The 15,141-nt window shown below is 42.4% G+C and overlaps 1 protein-coding gene and 1 long non-coding RNA gene across 7 annotated transcripts in view; one reads left to right on the forward strand and one right to left on the reverse strand.

Annotated features, from left to right (window-relative positions):
- LOC136845811 (ionotropic receptor 21a-like) overlaps positions 1-15,141 on the forward strand; it is a 132,020-nt gene that overhangs the window by 73,011 nt on the left and 43,868 nt on the right. The window lies entirely within an intron of this gene.
- LOC136845812 (uncharacterized) overlaps positions 1-15,141 on the reverse strand; it is a 41,453-nt gene that overhangs the window by 21,002 nt on the left and 5,310 nt on the right. For 3 of the 5 annotated variants that reach the window (XR_010855261.1, XR_010855264.1, XR_010855265.1), the window contains exons 2-3: positions 4,394-4,517; positions 49-2,902 (exon numbers count right to left, since the gene is read on the reverse strand). This is a non-coding gene — a long non-coding RNA (uncharacterized lncRNA). Of the gene's footprint in view, positions 1-48; positions 2,903-4,360; positions 4,518-15,141 lie in introns of all 5 variants that reach the window. The other 2 variants (XR_010855262.1, XR_010855263.1) reach the window with 2 other exon arrangements.

Consider the following 15,141-nt stretch of genomic DNA (forward strand, 5'->3'; position numbering starts at 1 on the left):
ACAATAAATTTCCCTAGACACCTCGTTTCATGTTCCTTAAACACCTACCTTTGTTATATTTCTATACAACTTCTACAAATTATTTTCTCCAAAATCCATCAATTACTTCTCAGGAACTTACAGGATGTACAACATCTGGAAGGATGTGAAACAAGTTAATGACATCATGGGAAACAGGTCTTTTTCCTACAGCATATAAAAACCAAGACAATTTGCTAAAATCGAGCTTCAAGCATCCCATACACGTGTTACTTACTAAGAGAGAGCAGATGGAGTTTTTATATGTTAGTGTTTATTACTAAGAGGGAGCAGATGGAGTCTTTGGTATCACAGTCGGTGGTGATATGACAAAAAGATTTCTTTTTGAAATTCCACTTAATTTCAGTCAATAACTGTCATTATAAAAATCTGGTCTAAAAGTATTATTATTATTATCTCAGCAAGTGACCTGAATTTGATCCTATTGGAAAAAAACGTGGCTGCTTCATGAAAAATCCATAGTGTGCCTCTTGGCCTACACAGTGAATTAAACCTATGTACCTTGTGATTAGTCTCTGGTTAATCATAAACAAGGCAAAAACAACATGGGCCTAGGAAACTCGACCCATCAAGACTTGCTGAGAACCAGGAAGGTTAAAATTAACAACTTTTAAAACTAACCTCTTCTTGAGATAAAAAGGAATAGGGTTAAAAGGATTACTTGGACATGGATATAATTCAACACTCACAAAATCTGGTAAAATTTATTCCCGAATGTAATGACTGATATTCTATGAAGACTATTCTGAGAGCAAAGGTAATATTAAACCCACAAACTATACTTACAAACACCTTCCTTCTGTCACTCATTCCCCAGCCCAGTCTAAGACTGTAAATTGCATTGTTTCTGGGCTCCAGTCCAACTGAACTTTATAACTCTGTACCTCTCTCTCTCTCTCCCAACATGCATTTCTTTCATGTTAAAACTGATTTAAGCTAGTGTAATGAATTCCCTGAGAGAGAGAGAGAGAGAGTAATACAAATACACTTGAAGTAACATTATTCTCGAGTCATATTCATACTCAGTTTCCTTTTCATAAAATACCTGCCTCACTACAGTTTTCAATTCTTGGGTGATACAGTCTCATCTATTTTGACCATGGATAACAAACTTGGAATACAGTAAAATACTATAATACTCTTTCAAAAGTCCAGATCAAGATTCAAGTTTCAAAATCAAGATATATTAACTTCAAAAATACCTAATTCAGAATACAGTATTTTAAAAGCTACCAATGTACCTAACGGATCTAATATGGTAATCCTAATACAGTACCTGTACACTCCACAATTGCTTGAAAACTTCTAATTTTAAATAAAATGTACAAAATGTTTAGTCTGAGCAACTAAGTATTTCAAACTTGAACGTCCTCAGCAGTGTAAAGAAACTCCTATTTTCAAGTTTAATTCATCAGTCTCAAACTGAAATACAGTATCCTCAAAAGATGTGATGACCTCCAATGTCTTAAAAAACCTTGTGCTGCCCAAACAAATTTTCAGTAGACAGTTTTGTAAACCATATATCTGAATAATTCTTGCTCCTCAAGATCAATTCCTAAAAAAGCCAGCCATGCAAAAATGAAAAAAAAGGGCATCACAAGTTGCCACTTACCATCGCTTTGTAAAGAGTGATAATCATGTTATTGGCTATAAATCTAACTTCTCTGAGAGTTCAAAATTTGATATTATAAAAATTCCTCATCTTTCCATAAACCTGACACTTTACTATTAACCCACCTAGACTGGGGTGAGTGGGTATTCCTACATGCATTTTGGTCATGGGTCCTGAATTTGGACAAAAATGCTACAATGTTCTTTAAAAAGACAAGGTCAAGGTTCAAGAGCCTAAATCAGGGTACATTAAGTTCATAGCTACTAAAATTAATGAATGTCTGAAGAATGAATTAACCAGAGTTACTGAAATCAATTATCCCACCCTGGAAAGACTTACTTGCATACATAACATGGGGGATACTTCACACTGATTTAAGAAATAACGTGACTATTTAATTTTCGTCATTATTTTACAACAAGTAATTGAAGACAAACTGAAGTTACAGATTAATATTTCAAAATTCTGATAGCATACTACACAAAAATAATTAAATCTGTACAGCTTTATTCTTTTTTGAAAATGTGGATGGCAAATCTGCTGCTGAAATAAATCAAGATCTACAGCTTTGGAGTTAATCAAAGTCTACGGGTGAGGAGCCATGTCATGCAATTTCACTCTCCAATATTGGAATTATCACAATTATAATCGATGCCACAGTAGATTCACCAACTCAAGAACACCAGGACAAGGCAATACAGGGAAAATGGGAGTTTGAGAATGTATAATAAAAAGCTCTGGCTACTGTAGACAGAAAATTATTACAGTATATCTGAGTAAGTAAGTTAGATTTAATTAGTTCCTTTCTTATGTGCATGACTTGCAACAAGGGCCTAGGAGTCCACTGTGCCACAAACCATAATCTAATAAAAGTCCATGACATTAATTTTCTTAAATTGAAACACCTAAAATAAACGGTCTTGTTACACCATAACATTGCCAATTCTAAGCCTTGCCCTTCAAAACCTAAGATACAGTACAGTATTATGAGTTTGTAATTAACTTCAGAAAGAAATTTATCAAAAATATTTTAACAACTTAATAGCTTATAAGCTTACAGACTGATAAATAATACTGCACATATGCCTATTTATTTATTACCATTAGATTATTTTTATTAAAAAACCCAATACTTTTATTCAACACAGTTAAGCTTATAATTTCAAAGCAGACTTATCTTAAATTTCAGTCCAGCAATCTTGACAAGAAAAATTCCTTTGAAGATGTTTCATTTGCAATTCAGTTCTCAGTCTGAAATAAAATGTGGTCTTTCAGTGTTGATTACAAAAGATCAAATGTAATTTGCAAAATATTTCTTGAGTACTGTTATGACTGGATGTAACTTTAGTCATACCCTTTTCATTTCATCTAACATAATACAGGTACATTAATAATGTTTTTCACCAACAGAATTAAAAACCAGATCTTAAACATTTGATTATGGGGGTAATACAGACACCCCTCACTTAATGACTGAATTCCATTCCTATGACTTGATCAGTAAGCTTAATTGTTGATAAGAATCTACCCTCCCTCCTACCCTCCATCTCCTGTGATGGACAACTAGACAATGACAATAGGTTAAATATAAGAAATTATTTCAAAGTCTGTGTATCAGAATGAGATTTTGGTGAGTTTTATTTAATCAAATTATGTAAATGATTGAGTTTTTGTAAAGTCAATGTGTAAACTAGCCTATTGGCTAGCCTGAGTATGCATATGTACACATGTGCTCTACACACTTATCCCTCTCTTTCTCTGGTACAGTCAGTACAAATTTATTGACAAATAAATGTCAATAACAATTTACTGACATTCATTTAAAGCAGTACAAACACACATTAATTGCAAATTTTCCTTAATGCAATGCAAATGTACACATGCACATGCCCACACAGACCAAAAAGATATTTACGTAACATTAAAACATTGCTATATTAAGCACAATACTGCTTTGCATTCAATGTCAATGAAAATACTGTACCAGGGAGAGAGAGTGGATGATGCACTCATGTACAAGTGTATATGCATGCATACAAATAATGTAGCCAATAGGCTAGGCTTAGACATCAACTTTACATAACAAAAATACAAATCACTTATTTTATTTCATAAAAATTACTGAAAATCTTATCCTGATACACAAACTTTTAAAACATTTCTTATAATAAAGCTATACCTTTGTTTTTCTTTGCAAATTCAAACAAGCTTAAATTCACTGCTGCCATCTGAGTTATCCACTGGAGGAAGATTATTTTGAGGGGAGTTTGGGGGGACTTACAAGTACTGTAGCAGAAGTGGAAGGTAAAAAAATTTCAGTTGCTGAAATGACGCTATCATCATGAACCTGTGATATAAATTCAGCTTAATCTACATACACATACACAAGTGGAAATGGCATAAAATCTGGCTGACTGGCAATTAGAGCCTACAGTTTTTCTGTTTGTCTGCCTGAAAAGGAACAAGAAATAAAAAGCTGACCGTAAGGCATGTGAAAATTTAGGAAAACCTTACACAGTCCAAACACCATTTTCATGTGCTTAGGCAATGTATAACAAAGACTGTAATTTTTGGTAAAAAGTAATGCAATGTGTTTACTGATAAACCAGTTATATTAATCACATTTTCTTAAGAGATACAAAACCCTATATAATTCAAGAGAAAAAGAAGAGGTATAGCAGATGGACAGATATCCATACAATTGCTTACATGTACGATTCTCTCACCGAGTACAATACCAACCAGTAGGAGGGCTAGTCGTAAGTCCAAGTGGTCGTTAAACAGGTATGATTTTAAGTGAGAAGTGTTTGTATAACCCAACCAGGCACCTTTGGCTAATAAAATTTCTCATCCAGCAATATCAACACTGAAAGACAGAAATGTTCATCATTAATAATACCATAGTTAATCCATTATTTGAAGCTAAGATACCTATGAAGACAACACTTTACACTAACCTTTGTGAAATGTAACATTTAAATAAATTTTCCTTATTTCAAAAGCATACAATTATTTATAATATTTTCCCAGCCTTCTAGCTTCTCTCATATTTCCCTGATGAAACAAAATTACCCTGACAATCAATGGTATTCCAGTAATAAGGCAGACCTGTCTCTTCATTCCATACAAATTCCAACCATATCAAAAATACTCCAGAAGTACAGAAATGTAGGCCTGCTTCTTAATTCACTACAAATGCTCTACACATCAAAGGTAGACCAATATTATTAAAGGCCTTTCTCTTTATTCAGTAAAAGTATTCAGTGCATCAATGGTGGTGCAGATATAAAGTAGTTCTGGCTCAAATTCATTAAAACTTCAGAGTACATCAAACAAAGATCAGTATTAATGCAAGCCTGTCTCTTAATTCACTGAAAATGGCCTGAACATCAAAAGTATTCCAGTAATAGTGTAGAACTGTCATTAGTTAGTGAAAATGCCCTGCACATCAAAAGTAGGTCAGCAATGATATAGTTTGTTTCTTACATCACCAAAAATCATCTAAACATTGAAGGTAGTCCAATAACAATGTAGTCCTGTCTCTTAAATCAGTACAGACATGACATTTTCATACTAAAATTAAGTTTCATATATTGTATACTTAAAAAGTAATTACATAGCTAATGTTTCTAACTCACGTGGCAACTTTTTAAAAAATTCGCGGTAGCGCTTCTTCTGTTTGTGTGTAGGTGACAGGCCTAGCCCGCTATTTGGGGAACATGGGAAACAACCTGGCCAGTACCCACAATTTGTTTGTGCTCTTATGTCCATAAGAGGGGAGGAAGGCAGGGCTCTGATTCTGTAATTATTTGGTAAGTATATATGAAACTAAATTTTATTATAAAAATGTCATTTTCATATAAGTAACTTACCAAGTAATTACATAGCTGAATCCCACATTGAATGGAGGTGGGATACAAGGACATTAAATTATTAAAGAATGATAATGAATTTGAAACTGAAAAATCAGCCAGCATGGTATGCAATGCTTGTTGTTTCCTTACCTGGTAAGAGAGCTACTGCAGGTGAATACTGCCCCTGGTTGGTGCTCACCTTAACCTGTAGTGGCGTGGCTGTTGAGCTGTGGGGTGCCTCTACTTATGCGGGAGCTTTGTAGTGGAGGATATGCTTGATAGCTAGCAAAGCATATAATAAGGTGCCCTTGCCCTAGGCGCAGTACCAAGATTAAAAACCAGACAATGCTGTCACCTACCCTGAAAACACTTGATAGAACCACATCCTATCCACTAAGACTGGTGGATACTCCGGGTACCTTGTACCCTCAGGCTCCCCAAAACTCGAAAAAGAGTGCTTCCTATGATTTTTCACCTAATGCCATGCCAGCCACCTAGAACAGACCAAGGTACTGTACTGTAATCATTGAACAGTTTCTACTTCCTATAAGTAGTGAGAAGCAAAAATGGACTTGCACCTCCAGTAGGTAGACTGGATAATGGAGTTCAAGGACACGCGATGTCTAAAAACCAAGGAAGTAGACAGCGCTCTGGTATCATGCGCTCTCACTTTAAAGTTTGGTAAAATGTCCCCATGTATCTGGAAATGTGCTTCCTTAATTAAATCTCTTAGGAAGAATGACAAGGTGTTCTTTGAAAGAGGACGAGATGGGTTCTTTAAAGAACACCAAAGATTACTAGATGAGCCCCTGATGCTCTCTGTCCTATTCAGGTAGTATCTTAATGCTCTGACTGGACCCAGTGCTCTCTCTTCTTCCCCCTTGACTAAGAAGCTCCATTAAGTTTTTCACAGCGAATGAGCAAGGCCAGGGCTTGGACGGATCCTCGTTCTTGGCCAGAAAGCCTAAGGGGAAGGAGCAAACAGCATCCCCTTAAGAAAACTCCACTATTTTGTCAATAGTTTGCATTTCGCTGATGCGCTTAGCTGTAGGTAAGGCAAAGAAGGAGAGTTTTATGTATCAGACTCTTAAGAGAAGCTGAGCGAAGGGGCTCACATGTGCCTGTCAGCCATTTCAGGACCACATCCAGATCCAACGAGACCAAAGTGTTGTCTCTTTCGTGTTCAATCGTATCAAACAACTTTACCAGGTCTTTAATGTCAGAGATCAATGAGAGATCCAGGTCTCTGTGCTTGAAAACGGAGCCAAGCACTGCCCCATAGCCTTTAATGCTAGAGGAGGACAAGTTCTTGGTGTTCCTCAGAAAAAGGAGAAAATCTGCAATTTGTGTCAAATTGGTCTCAGCAGATGAGACATTGTGGTTATGGCACCATTGTCAGAGGACTGACCACTTGGCATGATAGATGAGGCTAGAAGACTTCTTTCTGCACTTTGCAATAGCCTCTAAAGCTTCCCTTGAGAAAACCCTTCACTCTGACAAGCTTACCGACAGACTGGAGCCTGTCAGAGAGAGAGTGGGCAACCCCTGGTGGTTGTCTGAGTAGCGATACTTTGTGGGTAGTCCACCAACAGATGTAGGAAGCCTGGGAACCACTCCCTTGGGCCAAAACGGGGCTGTGATGGTCAATGTCGCATTGTGGTGCATCTCAAACTTGTTCAATACTTCTGTGGTCATGCTGAAGGGTGGGAAGGCACAACGGTCCAGATTCGACCAATCTTGTAACATGGCGTTTGTGGCCCATGTAAGTAGATCTGGGGCTGGCGAGCAAAACAGAGGAAGACGATGGCTTCTGGAGGTGGCAAACAGGTCTATCACTGGCTTGCCCTGCAACTTCCACAGATCTAGACATACCAGGGGATCCAGGGTCCACTTGGTAGGAAGGACCTGCTTTGATGGCTCAGCTCATCCTGCCACCACATTCCAACTTTGTTGGATAAAGCGATGATAAATGCTTGTTTTGAGGTCTGCTCATAGCAGTAATTCTCTTACCCAGCTTGACAGAGGGAAGGAAATGGGTAATGACTTCTTGTGGACGTAAGCTAAGGCAGTGGTATTGTCTGCTTGCACCATGACCGTCTTGTTGCAGACTAGGTGTGTAAAATTCTGAAGGCCAAGCAGACTGCCTTCAGTTCTCTTACAGTGATATGCAAGTCGTGTTGTTCTGGAGTCCATGTCCCCGAGACCTCTTAATTGTTTAGCGGGGCTCTTCAACCTGTCTGCTTCCCTTTCGAAAGCCTTGCTTCTGATAGCCACCGCTGCAGGTCAGATTGTATCTCCGAGGTGATCGGAAAAACCTGGCTGTGTCTTCTTGTTCCAGCTGGCCTTCAGGTAAAACTGGAGCACAGTTAACTCCCCGTATTCGAAGTCTCACGATTTGCAGACTCACCTATTTGCGGATTTCTCTATGGAACATACATACACATTATTCGCTGAAAATTCCCCCATTCATGGTATTTTTCACTAATTACTGTATTTTCATCTCATTTTCTTGACCAAATGCACTTTGTGATAAAATTACTAAAATACCCAGGTAGTGCTCAAGATACGATAATTCACCTTACGATAATTCGATTTTGCGATGGGTAAGCAATTAATACCGATATGACAGTATTTAGAAAATATTTTTAAATTCTGCGCGGGCGTAGGCAGCAGAGCACAATCAGGCAGCAAGAGAGACCAAATTACAATAGACCAACTATTTTCTTCCATCTCTTTATCCCATCTTCTAGTTACAAAGTAAAGAGAATGATAAAAGTAATTGAGGTTGGCTGTAGCACTTTTCCCTTACGGGAAAAACGTTAAAGGGGCGATCTCGATCTGTCTCGTATGAGTTTCATGTCTGTGATCTCGATCTGTACATATGTGTTTTATGTCTGGTCTTCCCCTTTGTTTAGTTTTGGCAGGTGTGCCTGCGTCCACCCTCTCCCTGTTTCAACTTTTCACTTAGGCTAATGTTCCTAATAGGTTAAGCTGGAATAGCGAGGGTTTACCTGCGTAGCCTATCCTAGTTCAATCCTTCTTTGGGTTGCTTACCAAAGGTGACCGGGAGTGCTCTCCCCACTCCTGTTCACACTCCTTTTACCAACTATATTTTATTTTGTTGTATCGAGAATCCCCTTCTTCCCCTTTTACCCATTCCCTTTGCTCTCTCTCCCCTTGGTTCGTTTTCAGGGTTTGTTAACTTACCAAGGCTTGAGAGCAATTTATCCTTTTTGTGCTGTAGCCTACATCCCCTCCCTCTGCCTTGATTGGTTTGTCCCTCGGTGTTGTGTGTCTGACCTTATCGGTTGGCACCCCACCTGGACCTAGAGGTGACCGGGAGTGCTCCCCCACTCCCCTGTTCACACTCCCAGCACACACCCCTTTCTTTGCTCCTGGCCGTGGGGTTTTTGCCCTTCCTCTCCTTTTCTCTCGCTCTTGTCGTGCAACACAGCTCACATAGCGAGGAAACGTATGAGGATCTCTGGGCGCCCGGGGAGTGCTGCCCCACCCCTGGTCGCTACTTTGGGTTACCAACCTCCTGGCCTATCCTTCCCTCCCCTTCCTCTTACGTCGACTGTTTCCCTTCGTGGTGCTTCCTACCAGTTCGCACCTCACTGTTGGGATCTCATACGAGGCCAGTTAGCGTTTTCCACCTAATTGTCTTCTGTTTTATTTACTTTATTTACGTTCCCCCTCCATTTGCTAACTACCTGTCCGGTGTTTCATTATCTTGTTGGGCGCTCTCCTTACTGCTCCAGCGGTTATGAGTGTTTAGCGGTGGTGTTTATTCCCCACGCTATCGCCGTTGGGATATCCTCTCTGGGGTTTTCCTCTCTCTTGGCTCTAGTGTGCCCACTTCCGAACAGTTCATAACCTTCCCACTATGTTTGTATCCGTCACATATTATTTAAAAACATGAGTAAGCTCGAATGTTCCGTTGACTCTGTTTTTGTGTCTATGGTGTTGTCCTGTTAGCCCGGTTTTTTTTTTTTTTTTTTTTCCTCTCAGGGTTTGCTCTGGGTTTTCCTGGTCTGACTAGGCTAAATCGCTGCTCACGGTACTCTGCTCGGCATCGTTCCAGCATGCTCATTTCTCGCATCGCTTTCCAGCTGGTTTGTCAGTGCAGGAATGCTCCGCTACCCTGCAACAAGCCAGCGGTCACGGAGTCTATAGTTCCCATTCCGGTGCGCAGTCTGTGTTGGGGAATTTATAGTTTGGCACGGAAGGTTGTGAAGTACGCTATGCTCTCTCCGAGCAGGCTACTTGATGAATCCGTAGGTTTTATATACACCTGTCGGTTTTATCTCCGCCTCATATCGCTTATGATTAGTCGTTTGGCACCCGGAAGGTTGTGTTGTACGCTATGCTCTCTCCGAGCAGGCTACCTGATGAATCCGTAGGTTTCATATACACCTGTCGGTTTTACCTCCGCCAAACTCCGCCTCATATGCGGTGCGCAGTCTGTGTTGGAGAATTTATTCTTGGCTCGGAAGGTTGTGAAATGCAGCTATACTCTCTCGAGCAGGCTATGATGAATCCATGAGTTTATATACACCTGTCGGTTTATCTCCGCCAAACTCCGCCTCATGTGGCTTATTACTAGTCGTTTGGCACCCGGAAGGTTGTGTTATGCATATGCTCTCTCCGAGCAGGCTACCTGATGAATCCGTAGGTTTCATATACACCTGTCGGTTTTACCTCCGCCAAACTCTGCCTCATATGGCTTATTAATAGTCGCTCTTTCAGCGTTTGGGCTCTCTCCGGGCGAAATTCTCCATGAATCGGTGGTTTTCATATACACCTATCGGTTTCCTCATAAACGCTCCGTCTCATATGACTTATTTAATAGTTGCTCCTCGATTGTTAGGGTCCTAAATTTCCCCTCCACCTGGAGGCCGGCCGCGAAGTCTCGCATCTTAAACCACACCTCTAGTCTGGGGTCGCAGCTTCGGGCGAAAGCATTAAGTCGGGAGATTCCTATGTCACTTCGATTGGACATTTGTAATGTTCCTTTCCTGGCGCCAGTTCTCAATGTCAGTTGCTGGAAAAGTTGCTGCCTTTGTTTACGAGGAGTCCAGAGATGACCGGTCCTCTTAAAATAAATTAGCTGTTTCACCGGAGGGTTTACTGAAGGCGTTGCGGCCTTCGGTCGTTCTCGGGCCTGTGTGAACTATGCGTCGGAGGCGATGAATGAGTGCGGGAATGAGTAGAGGCAAGCCTTTTCGCTTAGCTGCAGGGAATAAGTGGGGACAAACTTTTTCCTTTAGGGGATTCGTTAGATCCTCATCCATTTTCGGCGGTTCTGATACTGCCGTCCCTAAGGTGAAGATCAGTCAAGAAAGACCGCTTTAAAACCCAGGCGACCAGCTCTGGGGCCCCTCGAGGACGTCTCGGATCTCTAGTCCAGTGCCATCTGAGTTAGGCTTCGTCTTCTGGAAGGTTACGGCCCAAGAAGCAAAGTAAGGCAGTTACCCCCTCCTTTCTTTGTTGCAGACTCTTTACGGTCTCCTTGGGGAGCTCGATATGAGGTCGTGACAAAATATCAAACTATCTAATATCTATATCTACCTCATGGGTCGTGCCTTCCCTTTCAGGAGCTTAAATCCCAAGAGATTAATCTCAGGACTCATTATCAACGGATCACCTGTAAATCCTGCTCCGTTCGGACACCTCCACCTCTTTTCCCCTTACGGTCTGGGGAACCTTTAGGCGCCTAACCTTTATGCTTCCCAGCATGAAGGCACCTCTATCGGTGTGTGGGCACCATGATGGTTGGCGAATTGCATTTCTTCCCTTCGGCCTGAGTATCCCTTATCCGGGTTTGCCAGACTGGCAGAAGGCATGGTATCTATCTGACAAGATCCCTAAGGAAACCCTCATCTTTCCTAGGGACTGGGCACATCGTCTCCGTTGAGATTTCTAACGGAGTGGCCAGCGGAGAATTCCAAGTTCACGCCAGCTATGGGGTCTTTACCGTGTTCTCTTTGAGAGACCTGCTTCCTACCCCTTGTGCTCCGAATGTAGCCCCTCTTATCAACAGGCTTGTTTCGGAAATAAACCACTGACGCATCTCCGGGAGACAGATATCACAGATACGTTCACAGTGAATCTTCTAACCCCGGACTACACTTCTAATTTATTCAGCGTACAGCTCCCTAAGCTTCCGGAGTTGATTCCCGGAAGCTGAAACAAGGTGTAAGGACAGGCTTGCCAGGTCCTGGAACTCTTTGACTTTAACAGAAACAATGTCTGTGGCATATAATGGCGGTTCGTTGTTTCGGGTCCTGATAAAATCCCTCTTGTCAGGTTTTCTGCAGGTCCTGCTTTATTTCATCAGTCCGGATGGACAGCTGAAGACACATTTTTCGGCAGCCACGTTCCGCCTTGAGCCGAAAAGACTTATGAACAGTTTCACATAGAATTAATCTTTTCCCCAGGTGAGGCGTTGATACGGTCATCGGGGCTACTCGTGTGTCTGAGCCTCGTTCTCGTAGGTGTCTACCTTATGCAGTGGGAAGCAATCTGAACTTGCGGGCCCTTTCCCAAGTCCGGCAAAAGTTCATGTAGTTCGCTGGCACTTCCCCTGCTCAGGCAATGGTGCAGGCTCTTCAGGTTCCTGCCCCTGGACAGCCGTCAGCCTCTCACTCCCAGCCTCCACCTCGATGTGTGCAGGTTCAGCCAACACATCAGCCCCTAGTGTCTCCCCCGTATGTCTCTGCCTCCCTCATATGCCTCCGCCGGATTTTTCTTTGCTTCATAAGAAAACCCAAGGAAAGAATTTTCACTAGACATTCTACCAGAGGTACTGAACCTCCGAAGGTTATCATAGGAGCAGGGAAGCATCCTGCTCCTCTCCAAGAAATTGGGAAGGCAAAGGCTCCAGGGGAGGCAAGCAAGCCTCCTCCCAGTCGTATTTCTCACATGGGTGGGAGACTGTACCATTTTCGGGGCCACTGGAACTTCAGTCCCTGGGCCCAGGTATGAATCCAAGGCCGAGGGTGGAGCTGGACTGTTTGTCCCCTCCCCAATCCAGGTTGATCGATTACGGCCAGAGATCTGGAGGACTTTGTGAATGGCCTGTCAAGCTTTTTCAGTCTGCCAAAAAGTTCCTTCCACTGGAAAATTTTTCCGGGCGTGTCCCGTTTATTTTCCTCATTCAATGTGGCAAGTCTCGGTTGCTTACAGTCTTGTGGGTTCGGATCCTACTGCTCCGTGGAGCCGTAACCACCTCTATAGACCTTTCCGACGCTTCCTTTCACATCTTGGTTGCAGGAAGGTTCTATCCCTTCTTGGGATTCAGACTCGGGGAGCAGGCGTACCCCTTCAGGTTCATGCCCTCCTCAATGCAGCCCCCAGAATCTTCGCCAGTTTGAACAATACCGTAGTTCAACAGCTCCGGTATTAGAGGTTATGCTAGCCGCATATCTAGTTGCCTGGCTCATTTGGGCACCCAGCGTCAGGAATTGCCTGAGGGTGCCGGTCATTATAATCGGCTTTCTAGAGTCTCTGGGCTTCTAAGTACACAGGAAGGAATCCCACCTGATTCCGGAGGGTAGCCTTCAGTGGTTGTGAATCCAGTGGAAGCGGAAAGAGATAGCAAGGGCAACCAAGCATTTCATCAACACAAGCATACCTCTCGCCGTGCCCAAGAAAAGGTCTTGGGCTCTCTTCAGTTTGCTTCAGTGACGGTTCTCCTTCGATCAAAGCTGGAGTTTATATCCGAGGTATGGTGGAGTCAGGACGTGTCTCCCTGATTCCTCCTATTTGAATAAGGGGCTCCGGCGCTGAACAACTGTCAAGAGCTTATCAGGTCAGTTCCTCTCCAGCTTCCCCCTCCGGCCTCAGTATTCCGTCACCTCTCTGGGCGGGTGGGGTGGATATTTTTGGCTCCATGAAGTACATGGAACTTAGTCGGTCACGTTCCGGCAGTTCCATATCAACGCTTTGGGGGGCTGTGGCAGTCTTCCTGCCCTTGGGAAACTTCTTCCTCCCAGGAGGATTCATTTTAGGCTGGTTCTGAACAACGCAGCAATAGTGCGCTGCGTAAACAAGTGGGTTCGAAGTCGAATTGAATCATTCAGGTTATGGTTCATTCTTCTCCATAGCCAACAGACACAAGTGGCTTCTGTCTGCCACCCTCTCGTAGGGGTCCAAAGGTCACTACATTTTCCCTATCCGGGGCCTCCCCCCTGGTGTCGGAGTAGTCCTTAGACGGAGCGTCATTCAGGTAGTCTTGTGATCTTTTCCCGGACCTAGCAGTAGGTCTGTTTGGCTTAATTCAACCACAAACTATCAAACTGCCCGACTGAGTATAAACTCAGCTCACGTCAGCCTCACTAAAAGTTCTGGTGCCCTGGCTTTGTGGTCTTTGTGAATTTGCAGTTTAGGAGGCTGATATTGGTCCTGTTATTACTGTTTCTAAATCAGTCAAGGATCCCTCTCTACTGCAGTATGGTTCTGCAGTTAAGTAACTAGCACTCTTCACGCAGGTTTTTGAAGCTGGTAATGATGCAGCCGCAGTGGTCCCGAGGAAAGTGTTTTGTTGGAAACCAGACTCACAGGCCCTTAACTTTCAACCCTAAGGTCTGTGTTCGTCTGAGACCAGTACTCCGTCCACATTCGGTTTCCTGGTCTTTGAGTAATGTATCAGAGTTAGCTTCGGTAACCAACAATCATCTTGTTCTTACCTTTCCTTGTTGAGGAAGACCTAATTTTTAATCAAGCAGCTTCTATGCTAGTATTCTGTACTATCTGCCCTGTCTAGCAGAACCAACCATTTTAGTTTCCCCACTTCGAGAGTAGTGTTGCGAATTCCTCACCTAACTTTCTATCTACAGTTGAAGGTCCTCATTTCCGATTGGTCACCTTGGAAAGTGCTCCCCTTTCACAGGTCTGTCTCTGTCTTGATTTTTTCCTTACAGGCTTATTTAGACAGGACCTCATAATTTTGTCTTGAGTCCTCTCTTTATTTGAAAAGGAGGGTACTGTCATTGGGTCTGCTATCAGGCGGCAAGTATTTTCTTAATACAAGCCTATTCAGGTTCAATTCAAAGCTCATGATCTTAGAGCAGTGGCCACTTACATTATTTTCATTACATGAATTTCGGGGACCTTACTAATGTTCAGGGTGGAATTCTCCCCTAGTTTTCAACGTCTCTATTTAAAATCTTTAATAGCATAAGAATAATATTTATTTCTCTGTTATTATTTCACCGGCTGACACGGGACCCCGATCCAGAAAAGTTTTGACAGAAAATCTATTTCTGGGGAGGGGCCGATGTCATGACCACCTGTTTTCATTCTCTCCCTCCCATGGTAAACATCATTCTAGTGGGGCGAGGGCTAACATGGAATGTGACTAGTATTGCCTTGTGTACAGTCGATGGTAGTGCATGGGCTTGTATCGGCACCTCGTTGGGACTTTTGACATTGGGAATCTTTATAGGGCAGGGTCCATGATTGCATCGACAATCTCACCTTTACCATATCACGACTCCATTTCTTGGAGCTGGCTCTGAAATTAGCAGTAACCCCAGCTTTACATTTAGCTTTTCTCGGTATCAACAACGGAATTACAGAAATAAATTGCTGAATGGATTATTTCACGGGCTGACACAGGCCCTCCCAGAAATA

This window comes from Macrobrachium rosenbergii, chromosome 14 (genome assembly GCF_040412425.1).
Source record: "Macrobrachium rosenbergii isolate ZJJX-2024 chromosome 14, ASM4041242v1, whole genome shotgun sequence".
NCBI classification, from domain to species: domain Eukaryota; kingdom Metazoa; phylum Arthropoda; class Malacostraca; order Decapoda; family Palaemonidae; genus Macrobrachium; species Macrobrachium rosenbergii.